This window comes from Callorhinus ursinus, unplaced genomic scaffold (genome assembly GCF_003265705.2).
Source record: "Callorhinus ursinus isolate GAN/ISIS: 27379988/994484 unplaced genomic scaffold, GSC_fseal_2.0 scaffold2, whole genome shotgun sequence".
Lineage (NCBI taxonomy): Eukaryota > Metazoa > Chordata > Mammalia > Carnivora > Otariidae > Callorhinus > Callorhinus ursinus.
In genome coordinates this window covers 68348142-68363836 of record NW_027397064.1, presented here as the reverse complement: position 1 = coordinate 68363836, position 15695 = coordinate 68348142, and the positions used below count along the sequence as shown (strand labels likewise).

The following is a 15695-nucleotide window of genomic DNA, read 5'->3' as shown; positions in this document are numbered from 1 at the left end:
AAGAGTCTGAAAATTTAGTGAAAAGACATTACACAATTAATTCCGCAACTGCCACATCTCTCAAACTTCTTTCACTTTCCTGGGCGACTTTTGGTGGAGATGCCCCTGATGTTTCTTTTTCACATAAACAAGAGAAAAAGAATTCTAATTTGCTTATTTATCACTCAGTCTCCCCAGGCAGGCAATACAGCAGACCATTTCACTAAACAGGACTGAGGAGAGATGTTTTAATGAGGACGTAAAATGCCTGTTATAGGTATTTTAAGCAAGTAAAGTTTTGCTGACTCCTTCCAAAAATTATGCTTTCTCAATTCATTTTGAAAAGGGCGAATTCAAGTACACATCTGTGCAAACCGAACAGTTGTTTCAATAAAATATAGTAAGATTTTCATATTCTCTAAATATGCTTGTGTTCAAAAGTAGATCTGCCAATACATTATACGATTTTGGAAGAGGCAAACTCAAGGAACTTAGTTTTATAAAGAAAGAGGGTTCTAAAGACTTATTTCCAGGATATGGAATGGGTCTGTGGTAAACATTTCTAATAATCCTATTTCTAAGCTTAGCCTGTGTTTTGAGGTCTGATACCAGTTACTTGTCTTCTTGCCAACAAACTAGTTAGTTAAAGTTGGGACTATCCATTCAAGACTTCAGCACATTAAGCATCCCAAGTTCCTAACACTACTAAATAATTTCAGCGACCAAGGAGCAGAGAATAAGAATGGGTCATGGGCATCTGGGGCAGTACGTTACTTAATACTTGGCCACCATCATTGATTTCTAGTCTACATTTGCTTTGGAGTTCACATTTGGCATTTTCCAAAAGACAATCTGGACCCCTGCCTTCCCAGCTTGAGCTGAGACGTTCACTGGGGCTTTCTCTATCATATTTTGCTCATGACTAAATAAAACTAGACCGACATAAAAGGCTAAATTCCTGACACATCTCTTAGAATGGCAAATTTTCATATTTAAAGAATGCCTGGCACATATTTGTGTTTCAGTGGAGCCCTACACATCTGTTACTTATTTTGGACCAGCCTCTATCACATATGCAAAAGTCTTTTGCAGATAAATTACTGCATTTCAATCTAAAATTACATAAAAAATGATTTCATTCTTTAGAAGAAAATTCTTTACACAGTTATCACAAAAGGATCATGAGGGTTCCCCACAAAGGAAATAGGCATCACACTGTGTGTGCATAAATGTGTGATCAGTTACTGGAGTCACTGCTATAACGCCAGTATGCACGCATTCTTTATCTGAGGGCACAGACGCAGAGCGACATCCACTGACAGACAAATGTTTCCTATTTGCCATACAACTGGGGGCCTAGGATTCACATAGGTTTCTACTTGGAAAATGCACCGTGTACCCACTTCATCCCACAACTTCTCTCCCAAGGCCTAGGGAGCATCAGCAGGCAGATCCTCTTCCTCCGCGTCTGTATTCCCCGCACACCAGCTCCTCTGTCCCTCCCTCTCCCTTGACAAGCAGACCGCTATACACATAGCACCCAAAAGGCAAGCTTTTCGGGTCAAAGGGAAATTTTAAAACCCTGAACCAAATAGTTCGAGGGGATGGCTTCCATCCCTTCTCTCTACTCAAATGGGAAGAGAGTAACTTACACGAGTGATGAAACTGGATACAAGGCCACCCTCCTTACTAGAGAGCCAGGCTCTTTGAAGCCTTCTGGACCTGACTGCCCACAAGCAACCCACATTCTCCTTTGTGATTCCTGCTTCCTTGTCGTCACTAAAAAGAGCCGCTGCTCCACCCACTACCAGATGAGGTTGATTCAGGGGGAAGCAAAGCCTATTTGCCTCAGGTTTGAGTCACATTGTCCAATCCATTAGTGACAAAGAAAGCCTATTTTTAAATTCCTATCTGACCTCTTTTATTTACTCCTCCACCTCAAATTCAGAGAGAAGAGGTAAGTTATCCAGGGTCCTGCAAATACGAAGTGCCCTTTACAGCAATTATCTTACCGTTTAATGTTTGCTTGGCCATATACCTTCTTGCTAGACTATAAGCGACCTGACAGCAACACCTATATAGTTTTTCCATCTCTGTAAGCCCTGGCCTAACATAGAGCACAAAATCCAATTAATGTTGTTTGTATCCATCAATCAATGGCACTAGCACCTAATAAAATAGTAATGAAATGATAACCTAGTTTTAAAAGACTTCACTCAAGCAAGTACATCAGCTGTATTAATCATCATCTGAGGGAAAGTGCTATGTGGTTTGAATGATTTAATCTAATGAATATTAGAAGTACTGAAGTGTGAGGGTTAACCCCCCCTTCCCCATACTCCCCTTACTCCCCAATTCCCTCCTACCACACAACACTATTTATAGAATGCCTCACTTTTCAACTAGCCATTGTGGAGATTGAGCAAATAATACGGTATTGAGTATGTAAATATCTCATATACCAGGAATCTCCAGTCTTTCCCTGAAGAATAATACTTTGTTATTTCCCTGAAGTATTTTAAGGACACAAGCACTGATCTGGGAGTTCACTTTCCTACTTCTGCCTTCACAAAAAGAAGGGAGGCCCCAGGAGCAAGGTAGCATAGACCCCTGAAAGCCTTCACAATCCTCATGGAATTTCCTGGAGTTATACATACAAGCTTGAAAATATTCTTGACACAAAATTTGAGTCATGCTAAACATCTTTCCCACAAGTATATGTGGCTTTATGTATGGGTTAATTCAAGCAAGTTGTTGTTCTTAGTAATAAGCATTAAATAGTCATAACTGAACTAGAAAACTTAATTTTAGAGTCACTCTAAGACAAACAGGAGAGTGGCCCACTTGAAAGGAACCAAACCAACAAGGATTATAATATCCAGAGAGAGGGTTAAGCAACTATGAATGAACAATACCCTTTTTTGCTTTCACTTCTCATGGATGGATGAATCTCCATCTTCCATTTTGTTGTTGTTGTTGTTGCTTGGGGTGGGGGGTCACGTAGGTTCTGACAACAGGTGGGCACGATCAAGTCCCTTCATCATTATGCATACCTGTAATGCTCATATTCTCTCTCAGATAATTACAGTGATCAGCAATTAATTTTTTCTTGCCAAAAGAGACTACTAAATCAACCTTAAAACCCATTAGCTGCACCAATACTTTCTTTCTCGTGTATTCTGACCCATTAATTTGACTAAATCCACTCAACTAATCCACTAATCTACTTAACTAAATCAAATCTTTTCAATAACTTGTCTCTAGTCCTCTTATTTATTAGAAGCGAGAACGGATTTAGTTATACAGCTTCTGGGCAGAAGAAAAGATTGAGGAAGTAGAGGTGTTTACCTAAACAATGCTTTGGGAAAAGAGGGGAAAGCCTGCCATCGTGGAAGAGGTAACAGAATAGGTTTTGGAGACTGAGAAAGATCAATGAGAGAAGCTACGGGTCGAGAGGAAGATGGGAGGCAGAGTCAGTGACAGGGGACAGGGAATCCTGGGAGTGTGACCTGTTAGCAGGAGGGTTTGGGGTTGGCTGACACTACTGTTCCAGATAGGATGAGCTACAGATGGCTCACAGCTATAGCAAAACTTCTCCTACGCCACCTCTGTACTGGTGTGAGATAGAACTCCAATTGAGAGGGAATAAATAAGCCAACTTCTTTGGTTTTCAAAACAAGCGGTCCCATTTGCTGCCTGATATTGAAAGTACAAGTATATGGCTTCAATATAAAATATATCTATACTCAAGATACTTGTCAGAGAGTTTTACCTGGCCCACTGTGGGTAATTTTACTGTATTTTACTTTGAGTTCTTGGCAGCAGGAACTAGAATATAAATTATAAATAACACAAACTTAAAAAAAAAAAAAAACCAAACCCTACTGCTCTAGGGTTGACAGCACGATTAGATATCCCTGGATCAAAAAGAAAATATTCCTTGTACTTTCTTTGCTCTGTTTAAGAAGGCAAGAAACTGTTGTATATTTTAGAAAGATTTTCATCCACACTCGTACCTTAAAATGTGAAAGTGTTGGCATGAAAAAGAGTCGGCTCCGGTTATCTGGAAAACGTGTTTATGTGGAACACTTCATTCCCCGGCAATGTCAACCAAATGATGTGTCATTACAAGAAGCAACGATGCATAACATCAAAGAGAGTTGGACCCACCACATTTCATCACACTTCTGCTAGCATTCCAGAAGACCTTCTTGTTCTGCCTTCTTTATTGTTGCTGCAAGAGCTGAATCAAATATCCAGAGCTACCCCAGGCAGTCAAATTGATAACATTTTGATTTTTTAAATCTCCATTAGAAATTAATGCATAGCTACATGACAGGAGAAAAGGAAGCAATAATGTGAAAAGCCTAGGCACACCATGACATTATCATTTTATATAAATGTACTTACATTTTAAAATAGACAGCAGTGAGTCATCTGAGGAAAGATACTGTACCTTTGTATTACAGTGTTACTGAGCTTAATGCTGGATATCTTTTCATCTGCCACAGAAAGGAAGGGAGAGGGCTGGATTGCTTTTCATTGACCTCTCAGGCGTTTTTCAGGACTACGGCCACATCATGCAAATATTTAATCAGTCCCTGAAAATTGTCAGCAAGAGGCAGTTAAGAGGCAGCATTCTTCATTTATTACCAGCATTGCTATAACAGTACTCAAGAAATATAGAGGGGCACACCAATCCCCTGTCCTTCAGCTACACTACTGGGAATTCTCATCCCATCAGCAAAATGTGTCTGCCAAAATCAAGATATAAGGTCTTGCAGATCATTTCATTTGAGAAAACACAAAAAAGGACTATATGACGGACAAAAAAAATAATCTTGATTTTTTTTGTTGTTGTTGGGGCAAGGAGGATGGAGATTGATCCAAAATGATCACATTTCCAAGGAAGACAATTTTTATTTATTTTTTTAAAGATTTTATTTATTTGACAGAGAGAGAGAGAGAGCACAAGCAGGGGGAGTGGCAGGCAGAGGGAGAGGGAGAAACAGGCTCCCTGCAGAGCAGGGAGCCCAATGCGGGTCTAGATGCGGGGCTCCATCCCAGGACACTGGGATCATGGCCTGAGCCGAAGGCAGCCACTTAGCCAGCTGAGCCACCCAGGCGCCCCTTGGGAAGACAATTTTTAAACCCATGGTATATGAATTATAATTTCAGGGAAAAATTTTAATCTGAATTTGGGCAAAATCGACACGGGTGGCATTCAGAATTTGTATGAGAATGAAACGTCTCAAAGATAATCAATTACGTTTAAGGAACAAATGTTGAAAGGAAAATTATCACATGTTTGGCTGTATAGGGAGAGAATTTGTGTCAGCAAGTCAAGTAAAAGGGGGGAGTTGGGGACCAAATGTTCAGGGAGAAACAAGACCATGGCATCTGAGCCAGCGGGCCAGCAGGTCAGAAGGGGTCTACAGGACTGACTTCCCAAAAGTCACCAGAAGTTAAGGGCCTCAAGTGACTAATTGGGAAGCCAACCAGCCTGGATTAGTCCACAGCTGAGAAGAATAGTCCTTGGTCTTTCCATTTAAGACAGACTCTGGAAGAGGCTCTAGGAAGAGCCAAAGGTAACTTACAAGGGCTTTTGCTGCTCCTCAGGCTGTAAACATCCCCTTTGTCATGAGAATATAACAAAGCTCCCTAGCATCACCATGTCAATATTTTTTGTGGACTGTCCAGGATACCTTCTCCAAACCACCATGGAAACCATGAGGGTATTTCAAATAAATGCAGGGCCTCGGGTCCCAAATCCCAGGACCCCTCCTTATCATGGCTATGTTGCAGGTTTGGGCAAAAGCTTTGGGCAACTTTGTCACACGGGGGAAAACAGGGAAGGGCAAGGCTATGTAAAAAATAAGGTTTTGTAATCTGTAGAGCTCCACTGACCATGAACCCATAAATTCAGACAGGTCACTTAGGAATAAGGAGAACTGTATACAAACTGGTCTGCCCAGTGCCAACAGTAAATAGTGCCTCATTACTCCTAAATATTCCAATTTGGGTTCTATATCATCTGGGCACACAATTAGAAACGCCATTTACAAAAACTACCTTCTGACTGAAAAAAACGCGTGCAAAAAATTGTGTGTAGAAACTAAATGTAGATAGCTAAAATAGGTTCTGTTCAGTAAAGAATCAGCTCTCATAAATTGGTAATAAAAGGTAGAGTATTAGAGAAATGTCGACCCTTTTAAAAGTTCTATCTTAATTTCTTCATCTTTGTATGGGCAGTGGTGATGGTAGTAGGGGGAAGTGTGCCGTGTGTGTGTGTGTGTGTGTGTGTGTGTAATTATTAATGCCTCTTAAAAGGCCTTAGGGTCCTATCAGTAAAGATTTCATACAAAGTGGGACGCCTGGGTGGCTCAGTCATTAAGCGTCTGCCTTCAGCTCAGGTCATGATCCCGGGGTCCTGGGATGGAGCCCAACATCAGGCTCCCTGCTCAGCGGGAAGCCTGCTTCTCCCGCCCCCACTCCCACTGCTTGTGTTCCCTCTCTCGCTGTGTGTCTCTGTCAAATAAATAAATAAAATCCTTTAAAAAAATAAATTAAAAAAAGATTTCATACAAAGTAGTATTATTGCAACTTGTCATGATTGATTAAAAAGACTTAAAAAACAATAATAGAAATTCATTTGAAAAGTTCCCAAGCAAAGAGGTAATCAGGGAAATGGGGGGATGGGGTAAGTTCCTGAATGGCTGTCAGACATCTCTTCTGTCCCATGAAGCATATAGAACTTCTCTGTGTGGGACAGAACATACTCGCATATATATCCACCCACAGGTATATCAGGGCACAATGAGGAAGTAAACATTTGTGGTTTTGTCCTTTAATTGAGGGAGTGGCAGCAGGCGTGGTGGAACATTAGAAAATTGTGGCAAGGGAGAGAAACCTTAGTGGTTTTGAATTCTTTACAAAGAATGTCCCACTTTGCCCTGGAGAGCGGGCTGAGCAGACTGCACTACCAGATCAACGTGGGATTAAAGAGTCCATGGTGGGGCCTTTGGAACCCCGAAGCAAAGCAGGGACGCCGCTCCTTGAAGCAGAGAGTTGAGATGCTGAGCCTTTGCCTGTTTCAGAGTCTTGCTGGGATCTCTTTAACATCCCCTGGTCATTCTGTAAATCAAAAGTGGCATGGAAACCGCTTCCCAATACCCATTTTCTCTCTCCTTTTTTCATCTATTGCTAAAAAATGCATGAAAACTTTATGAACTATAACATAAGAGGACCTAAAATGATGGTAATTTTGTTCCTCTTCATTCAAGAGGTAGGAGTGAGCCCAGGAAAGGGTAACAGGAGAGTGGGAAGTGGAAGGCCCCATTCATTTCCTTGTAATGGCTCCAGCCTAAGTTGCCTTTTATCCACTTAGGCCCACACCACAAGTTCACTCTGGAAATCTCTTCAGCTTTGCTACGTGCAGATGTAATCAGACCTGCTCTGGGCAGTCCTAATTGCAAACACATTTCTCTCCTTCTGTGGCCATTCCTAAGCAAGCAATGGTCAGAGCCTTGCCAGGGTTTTCTGGCATCTTTTTCCTTCTTTGTTTCCAAATCTGCATTTTTCTATGAGAAAAGATGCACGAGAGATTGTAAACAGGATAATTATATGGCAATATGATTTCTAATGCAGGCTTTCCTTGTGGATTATTTCAAATGTGTAGGGGTTTGTTTTGGTGTGTTTTTTTTCCACTCTGCCTGTGAGTCAGGGAAATAAAATGTTGTTTTGAAAGCACAAGTATATGGATCCACTAGAAACCTCCTATGATGTTGTTTAAAACATTTTTGCGAAAGACTACTGAAAGGAACAGCAAACACGAGTGAGAAGGGAGGGCAGAGGAGGTGCGCAGGTCCCCCGCATTCAGCCCACGTCGCCGTGGACATGGGGGTCTACACCGTGGGTCCTCTTCTTTCCAGAACAGTGTGGAGAAGGAAGAAAAACCATATGCACAAACAGATGCAAGTTTAGCTATGACAAAGTTACAACGTGATCCTGTCTGAGATGACAATGTGTTGGTTGGGGGAGGGGTTGAGTCTGATGAGTCTTTGCAAGGACACGTCCTCCTGTCCTTCCCCTATGTCTTCACTAAACTTTCCACTGCAGTTTGTCAAGTCAGATGGTTCTGCACCTACAGACGGACGGGGTAGTGTCAAACACTTCAAGCTGGCACACACAGACACAGCACGTTTATTTATTTTGGCACAGGAAATCATATAATTTGTGGCAGTTTAAGCTAAAGGGCACTTATGACCCGGCCCCCCGCCCCGTGGCCATGCAGGCTGTGTGGCACAAGGCCAGGCTGCACGGGGCATGTGGACTTCTGGTGGAATTGGTGCCCCTGGAGCTCTACCCCAAAGAAAGCCCCAGAACGTACTGTTTTTCACTGATGATCTGTCTTCTATGCCTCGCACACTGCCTAGCACATATTAGGCGCTCAATACGTTTTGTTTTGAGCATGTTGATAATCAAAGGACCTCCAAAAAAAACAAGACTATTGATTCCTTCCTTCAGCGGCTAGGAACACAGGGATAAAGAAAGTACCGTCTTGCTCTGGGAAGCTACGGTTTAATGAGAAAAACACATGAACAAGAGTCATGCAAACAGAGCACACGGATCGCACAGAGAGAAATCAGAAAAGTTTTCACATAGAAGAGGATCTTGGCAAAGCAAATTTTGCATTCTCCAGTCCCAAATATCAAAGAAAATAATGCCAACATCTGATCTCTGCCATTTCCTTCATTTTCAGGAAGAGGGAAACTTTGACCCATTCAAGAGGATGGATTACTCCGGATACATTAGAATCTATTCTGTTTGTGAATACTAGAAACTACCATAATCTCCCTATAATTTCATTCAAATGCAACAGGTTCTCTTTTTTTTTGAAGAAATCTTCCTTCAGATATTGTGGGATAGCCTCGTGCTAAAGTGTCAGGTAATCGTAGGCTGATGCTTATTAGTTGAGTGGCCTTAAGAACGTTATTTATTGTATGTGGTGGTCCCTTAACCATAAAATGGGGATAGTATATGTCAAGTGTCCGTCCCCTCTCTTGCTGTCCTGCCCTTGAAGTTACACTTGGCATGTTGAGGTTTTTGTAAATAACCTACTTAACCGTTAGAATGGTTGGTACCCTTCACATGTAAGCAAATGCAGTGAAGATTCTTAGACGGCTCGTAGTTTGCCTCTTAATCTTCTCAAATGTAAACAAGAGCAGCACTATTTCTTTTTCAAGAGCTTCCTGAGGGAAGCATGGAGTGAGACTAAAAAACTTCAACCTAGAATATCAATGTTTACCATTCTTCAAATGAGGAGAATCTTTTTTTTTTTAAAGATTTTATTTATTTATTTGACAGAGAGAGAGACACAGGGAGAGAGGGAACACAAGCAGGGGGAGTGGGAGAGGGAGAAGCAGGCTTCCCACAGAGCAGGGAGCCCGATGCGGGGCTCGATCCCAGGACCCTGGGATCACGACCCGAGCCAAAGGCAGACGCCCAACAACTGAGCCACCCAGGCGCCCCAAATGAGGAGAATCTTCATAATATCCACAACCACATCAACAAGTATTAACTGACAATGTATATTTTTGGAAGCAGCAATATTCTTTAGGCACTCCACTGATAACATTAGTAAGGCAAATGAAATCTTTCATGGACTATTTTAAAAATTAAATGTATTTAATATGTTTATTTTTTTCATGACTCCTAATTATATCTTCATTTTAAAAGTTCTTGACTACTATGTGTAATTTCTCTCTAGGAGCAATTAAAAATTTTCTGAAGAGTTTCAGGAGAGTATATTTGAGGGAAACACTTGAAAGATGTTCAGCAATCTATTACCCACAGAACTAGAGGCAATAAGAAAACTCAGATCAATGACATTTGAGTTGATTCCCATGACACATTTACAGCAAGTCAGTTGATTTTACTTCAACTTTCTTCCTAGAAAATTTTTCTCACAGCTGCTAAGTAACAAATTTCCTTTCTTAGTCTGCTGGGTATGACATTAATTATCAACAATATCCCCCACCCAAAAAAATAATAAAACAGAGTGGGAAGAGAAAGTAGAGCCTTCTGTAATTAGACTCTAGCTAATACATTGGCTAAATAGCTCGGCTATGACTAATTCTACAGTTAATTCTAGATTACCCATCCACAGATAATGCAGGCAATAATTATAGACCATTTATTGTGTGACATCTGCTTTAGTAGGTACTGAAAAACAAAAACAAGTAAGACTATAACCTCCCTGAAGACATTTTTTTTTCACTACTACATCTATCCTCAGCACCTAGGACAGTATCTAGTATGTTGTTGAGTCTCAATAAATGTTTGTTAAGTTGATAGATGAATTAAAGAAATGACAACGTTCCAAGTTGTCACTGTCTAGGTGGGGAAATTGACATGTGGGTCATTAATTCAATATTGTACTGTCCATGGTGGTTTCTTTCCACTCACTCTTCACAATCTCCAGACTTCCTTTCAGCCACCTTACAAAATCTTTTTCTAATTAGAGAGTGAAATGGGAAAACATTTAAAGTAAAAGAGGTTTGGTTTTAATTTTCTGTTCCACTACTAGCTGTGTGACTTCAAATTATTTGCCAGTTTTTATGTTTCATCTTTGATTTATCAAATGGAGATAATAGCACTTGTGTGTAGGTCACTCTAGAGAATTAAGTGACATTGTATAAAACCCAGGGTTTGTCGGGGCACATGGGTGGCTCAGTCATTAAGTGTCGGCCTTCGGCTCAGGTCATGGTCCCAGGGTCCTGGGATCAAGCCCCACATCGAGCTCCCTGCTCGGCGGGAAGCCTGTTTCTCCCTCTCCCACTCCCCTGCTTGTGTTTCTGCTCTCGCTATGTCTCTCTCTCTCTCTGTCAACTAAATAAATAAAATCTTAAAAAAAAAAAAACCCAGGGTTTGTCAAACAGTAATTACTTAAGTAACTGTGAATCCCCCAGACTGATCCCTCTTTTTCTTCTTCTCTAGCTTTCTCTCCCAGACTGCATTAGCCTGTCCTCAGGACCACTGTGCCCCCAATCCCTCTAGACCAGAGGTTCCCAACCATGGCTGATTTCAGAATTACTGGGACCAGTGGAATTAGAATCTCCTGAGTGGGTCTGAACACCCATAGGAAGCTCATGCTCAGCCTCTCACTCCAGCTGATTCTGATCAGCTGTTAGGGAGTCACTGTTCTCCATCAATCCAATGTTCCTCAGAGCTGTGATTCTCAAACTGGAGTATGCACCAGAATCACCTAGATAGATTGTTGGGTCTCACCCCCAAAGTTTCTGATTCAGGAGGTCTAGAGTGGGACCCAAGAACTTCATTTCTAACAAGTCCCCAAGGAATACTGATGCTTTCGATTCAGGGACCACATTTTGAGGTCTTGTTTAAAGGTCTTGCTAGTCAAAGTGTGATCCCCTGGCAGCCACATCAGCATCACTGGGGAGCACTGTAAAAATGCAGAATGTCACACCTCACCTCACATTAACATTAAAGTCTGAGAAGCACAGATTTATGGAAGAGCTTCATAAAGGGATCTTTTAAAATGCAGGTTCCTGGGCTCCATACACCCAGATATTCTGATACAGCCCCAGAATCTTCATTTTACTAAGCTCCTCCATGTCACCTGGATTCATGCAATTCTTGAAGCACACCTAGAAAACACTGCCCAAGAGGTTTGCTGCAGCAGCTGATTAGCTGCAAAATCAGTAATCGGGCTCCCTACTGAGTACACAACATTGAGCCTAGACAGCCTTGCTAGTTGTCTTGCTAGCAAGGATCCTACCAACCAGGCAATCAAATCCTACTTATTTTTTCTAGCTATCAGCCAAAAAGATTGTGTATGCTTCCCAGCAATCTGATCATGACCTGCTAGGATAAGATAAGGATTGAAACGGATTCATTTTGAGACAAATGTCAAGTTTGGAGAAGAATGTCTGAAATCATTACTTATACCCATTAGTCAGGACTATTGTGATTTTAAGTAAGAGAAACCCTCTCTATCTAGCATGCAGGCACACACGCCCGCCCACCCATACACACACACACACACACTCCCACACGCACCCCCACACACAATGAAAAGATGAGTTTTCCAGAAAGATAAAAGGTATCTAACAAAATCCAAGGGAAGGGACACCAGGATGGCTCAGCTGGTTAAGAGTTCTACTCTTGGTTTCAGCTCACGTCATGATCTCAGGGTCATGAGATTGAATCCCAGGTTGGGCTCCAAGCTCAGAGGGGAGTATGCTGCAGATTCTCTCCCTCTCCCTCTCCTCTACTTCTCTCCTCACAAATAAATAAATAAAATCTTTACAAAATACAAGGGAAGGAAGTACAATTGTGTCTCATCTCTTGATGGTCCAGAATGGAGATCATTCATCTGTGGCAGATTGTATATTCCCAAAATGGCCACAACAATATTTTATAGCCTACATGCTCTTCCTGAACTTTGCCACTCCTACACCAAGAGTTGGAGTTTATGGCCCCTTCTCTTGAAACTGTGCAGGTCTTTGTGACTACCTCCTCTAATAGAGGACCATGATGAAAGGGTAATAGATGACTTGTGAAGCAAAACTGTGTCATAAAAGGTGATATGTCTTCTACCTGACTCTCTCTCTTAGAATGTGCCCCTGAGCCTCAGTGTCAGAAGTCCAGCTGTCCAGAAGCTGCCATGTGGGAGAGACCACTTGGAAAGACCACGTGGAGATAGAAAGAAATGCCCCCAAAGCCCCAAGTATTCCAGTTCCTTACCCAGCTATTTGAGTCTTCCTAGTCCAGAAACAAAATATGTAAGGAAGCCCTCAAGTTGTTTCCAAGGATATTATCTGACTGTAGCCACATGAGGGACTCCAAAGAGAACCACCCAGTTAAATCCAGAACCATGAGAGATATTAATAATTGATTGTTGTTGTTTTACACCCCTATCCAGCAACAGTAACTGAACTAATCTCTCTGTTTGTCTAGAGCATTGTGATTTTGCCCCTCTGTTTCTCTCTGCACATCTGCTTTCTGTCTACAGACCAGGCTCTTGCGTTTGTTCATGTACATAGAACAATATGGCTGTTCAGCCAGACTATAAGCCCTACAGAAGTATTTCTTAAGCTTTAATGTACACAGGAATCACCTGGAAATTTTGTTGTAAGATAGATTCGAATTCAGTAGTTCTATGGTGGTACCTGAGAGTTTGTATTTCTGTTTTATTTACTTTGTTTTAATTTATATTTTAATAGGTTCCATGCCCCACGTGGGACTTGAACTCATGACCCTGAGATCAAGGGTCACATGCTCTACTGACCAAGCTAACCAGGCGCCTTGAGAGTCTGTGTTTCTAAAAAGCTCCCAGGTGATGGATGTTGCTGCGGCTGTGGACCACTAGACTAAACTTTACCATTTGCTCGCTCTCTTGCTTGTGCTCTCTCTCTCTCATTATCTTGAATAACTTAAAAACAAGTTGTAGACATCATGATAGTTTTCGACTAGGTCCTTCAATGTAACTCTTCTAAGAAAAAGAGCATTCTTCCATATAATCAGATACTATTATATATGACAGAAACTTAATTTATATTTAAAAAAGGCCTCATCTAAAATATAGCCCATATTTAAATTTCCTCATTTGTCTCAAAAATATCTTTCAAAGCAGTTTTTTTTTCCATTTTGATCTAAGATTCAATCAAGGATTATGCATCTTTGTTACCCTATACTCTAAAATAGTTGCTTTATCTTTTCTTGAAATGTCTTTTATGAGATTGATATTCTTGAAGAGTGCAGGCCAGTTGTCTAATAAAATGTCCCATAATCTGGATTTGATTGCTTCTTCATGAATAGATTCAAGTTAACCTTTTTAATGTACCAATTATGCACTTCACATTGGAACACATCAGGTGTCTTATGATACCACTTTGCCCCTTTTTTGGTGATGTGAGGTTGGATCACTTAGTTATGGTGTTGTCTCTTGCATTCCTTTTTTAGGTGCAAAGACATTTTTTCAAGAGTGGTCCCAGCTGGCCTGGGTGACTCAGTCAGTTACACAGTTAAGCATCTGACTCTTGATCTCAGCTCAGGTCTTGATCTCAGGGTCCTGAGTTCAAGCCCCACATTGGGCTCCACCCTGGGTGTGGAGCCTATTTAAAAGAAAGAGAGGGAGAGATGGCCCCAGCTGACTTCCCCTCTCATCTCATTGACCAGAACAGGTCACATGGTCACCACTAACCCACTCATTGACAAAGAAGAAGGGTGTCCTGTCACTGACGTAAACCAAACATGATTCCATCCCTGGAGATGAGGAACAATGCAGCCTCCCTGGAAGTGGAGGTCTGTCAGACTGTGGGAGAGGGGAACTATTGGCCTGAATGGAAGAGTGGCATGCGCATAGACAACCTAGAGTGTTTGCTGCACTTATGTAATATTACAGAGCTAGTTAGAAGAAAAACTGCTCTCTGATTCTTATTCCAACATAGCATGCTGCCTCCTCAAGAGATTAAGGATTTATTGCTTATAAAATACTTTATAGGCCTCCTGTGAGAAATCCAATATTTATTTGCCCTGTAAGATAAAAACAGAAATTTATTTTTTCTTATTTTCTTTCAAGCTTTTCTCAGTCCATGATTCTTCACAGTGTGATAATTATATAGCCATATATGTCCTCTGAAAACGAAAACAAACACTTTTTTTCCTTACAAAATAGGCCAATAAGTGGCACACAGAATAGGCTCATGAAATGTAAATAGTATAATTTAAAAACACTTTCCACTCTGTGATTCTTTCAAAAAGTTCTAGAGATAGAAATAAAAAGGAGTTATAATTCTATCAGGACAAGAAGCCAAAATTATGGATGCTTTTACAAAGTTTATCAAGACTATTAATAATGGTCATCCAAACCTTTGGCATCTGCAGAATTGGGTGGATATGTGTAAAATGTAGTTTTCTCTTTTTTTTTTTATTAACATATAATGTGTGATTTGTTTCAGGGGTACAGGTCTGTGATTCATCAGTCTTACACAATTCACAGTGCTCACCATAGCACATACCCTCCCCAATGTCTATCACCCAGCCACCCCATCCCTCCCACCCCCCTCCACTCCAGCAACCCTCAGTTTGTTTCCCGAGATTAAGAGTTTCTTATGGTTTGTCTCCCTCTCTGGTTTCGTCTTCTTTCATTTTTCCCTCCCTTCCCCTATGATCCTCTGTCTTGTTTCTCAAATTCCTCTTATCAGTGAGATCATATGATATTTGTCTTTCTCTGATTGACTTATTTTGCTTAGCATAACACCCTCTAGTTCCATCCACGTCATTGCAAATGGCAAGATTTCATTTTTTTGATGGCTGCATGATATTCCATTATATATGTATACCACATCTTCTTTATTCATCTTTTGATGGACATCTAGGCTCTTTCTATAGTGTGGCTATTGTGGACATTGCCGCTATAAACATTGGGGTGCATGTGCCCCTTTGGATCACTACTAAAATGTAGTTTTCTTATGAGAATTCTGGCACTTTGAAACCTTGTTCCAGCTGGAAACTAGATATGAAAAACATTAAGTTGATTCTGAGTCCCAGAAAAGATTTGGTGTAATTCTGAAAATCAAATGAAGTGTCTTGGGGCTGGATACAAGGGCCATTGGTTGGGTCAACCAAGTGATACTTTCCTCTCAGCTACAGTAATCTTTTGTTCTGTGCCTTCGGAAGTAGGAGAGGTA

The 15695-nt window shown here is 41.1% G+C and overlaps 1 long non-coding RNA gene across 1 annotated transcript in view; it reads right to left on the bottom strand.

Moving 5' to 3' along the window:
• The window catches only part of LOC141374774 (uncharacterized), a 56801-nt gene that overhangs the window by 19689 nt on the left and 21417 nt on the right, over positions 1-15695 (bottom strand). The window contains exon 3 of the long non-coding RNA XR_012381898.1: positions 4436-4580. This is a non-coding gene — a long non-coding RNA (uncharacterized lncRNA). The remainder of the gene's footprint in view (positions 1-4435; positions 4581-15695) is intronic.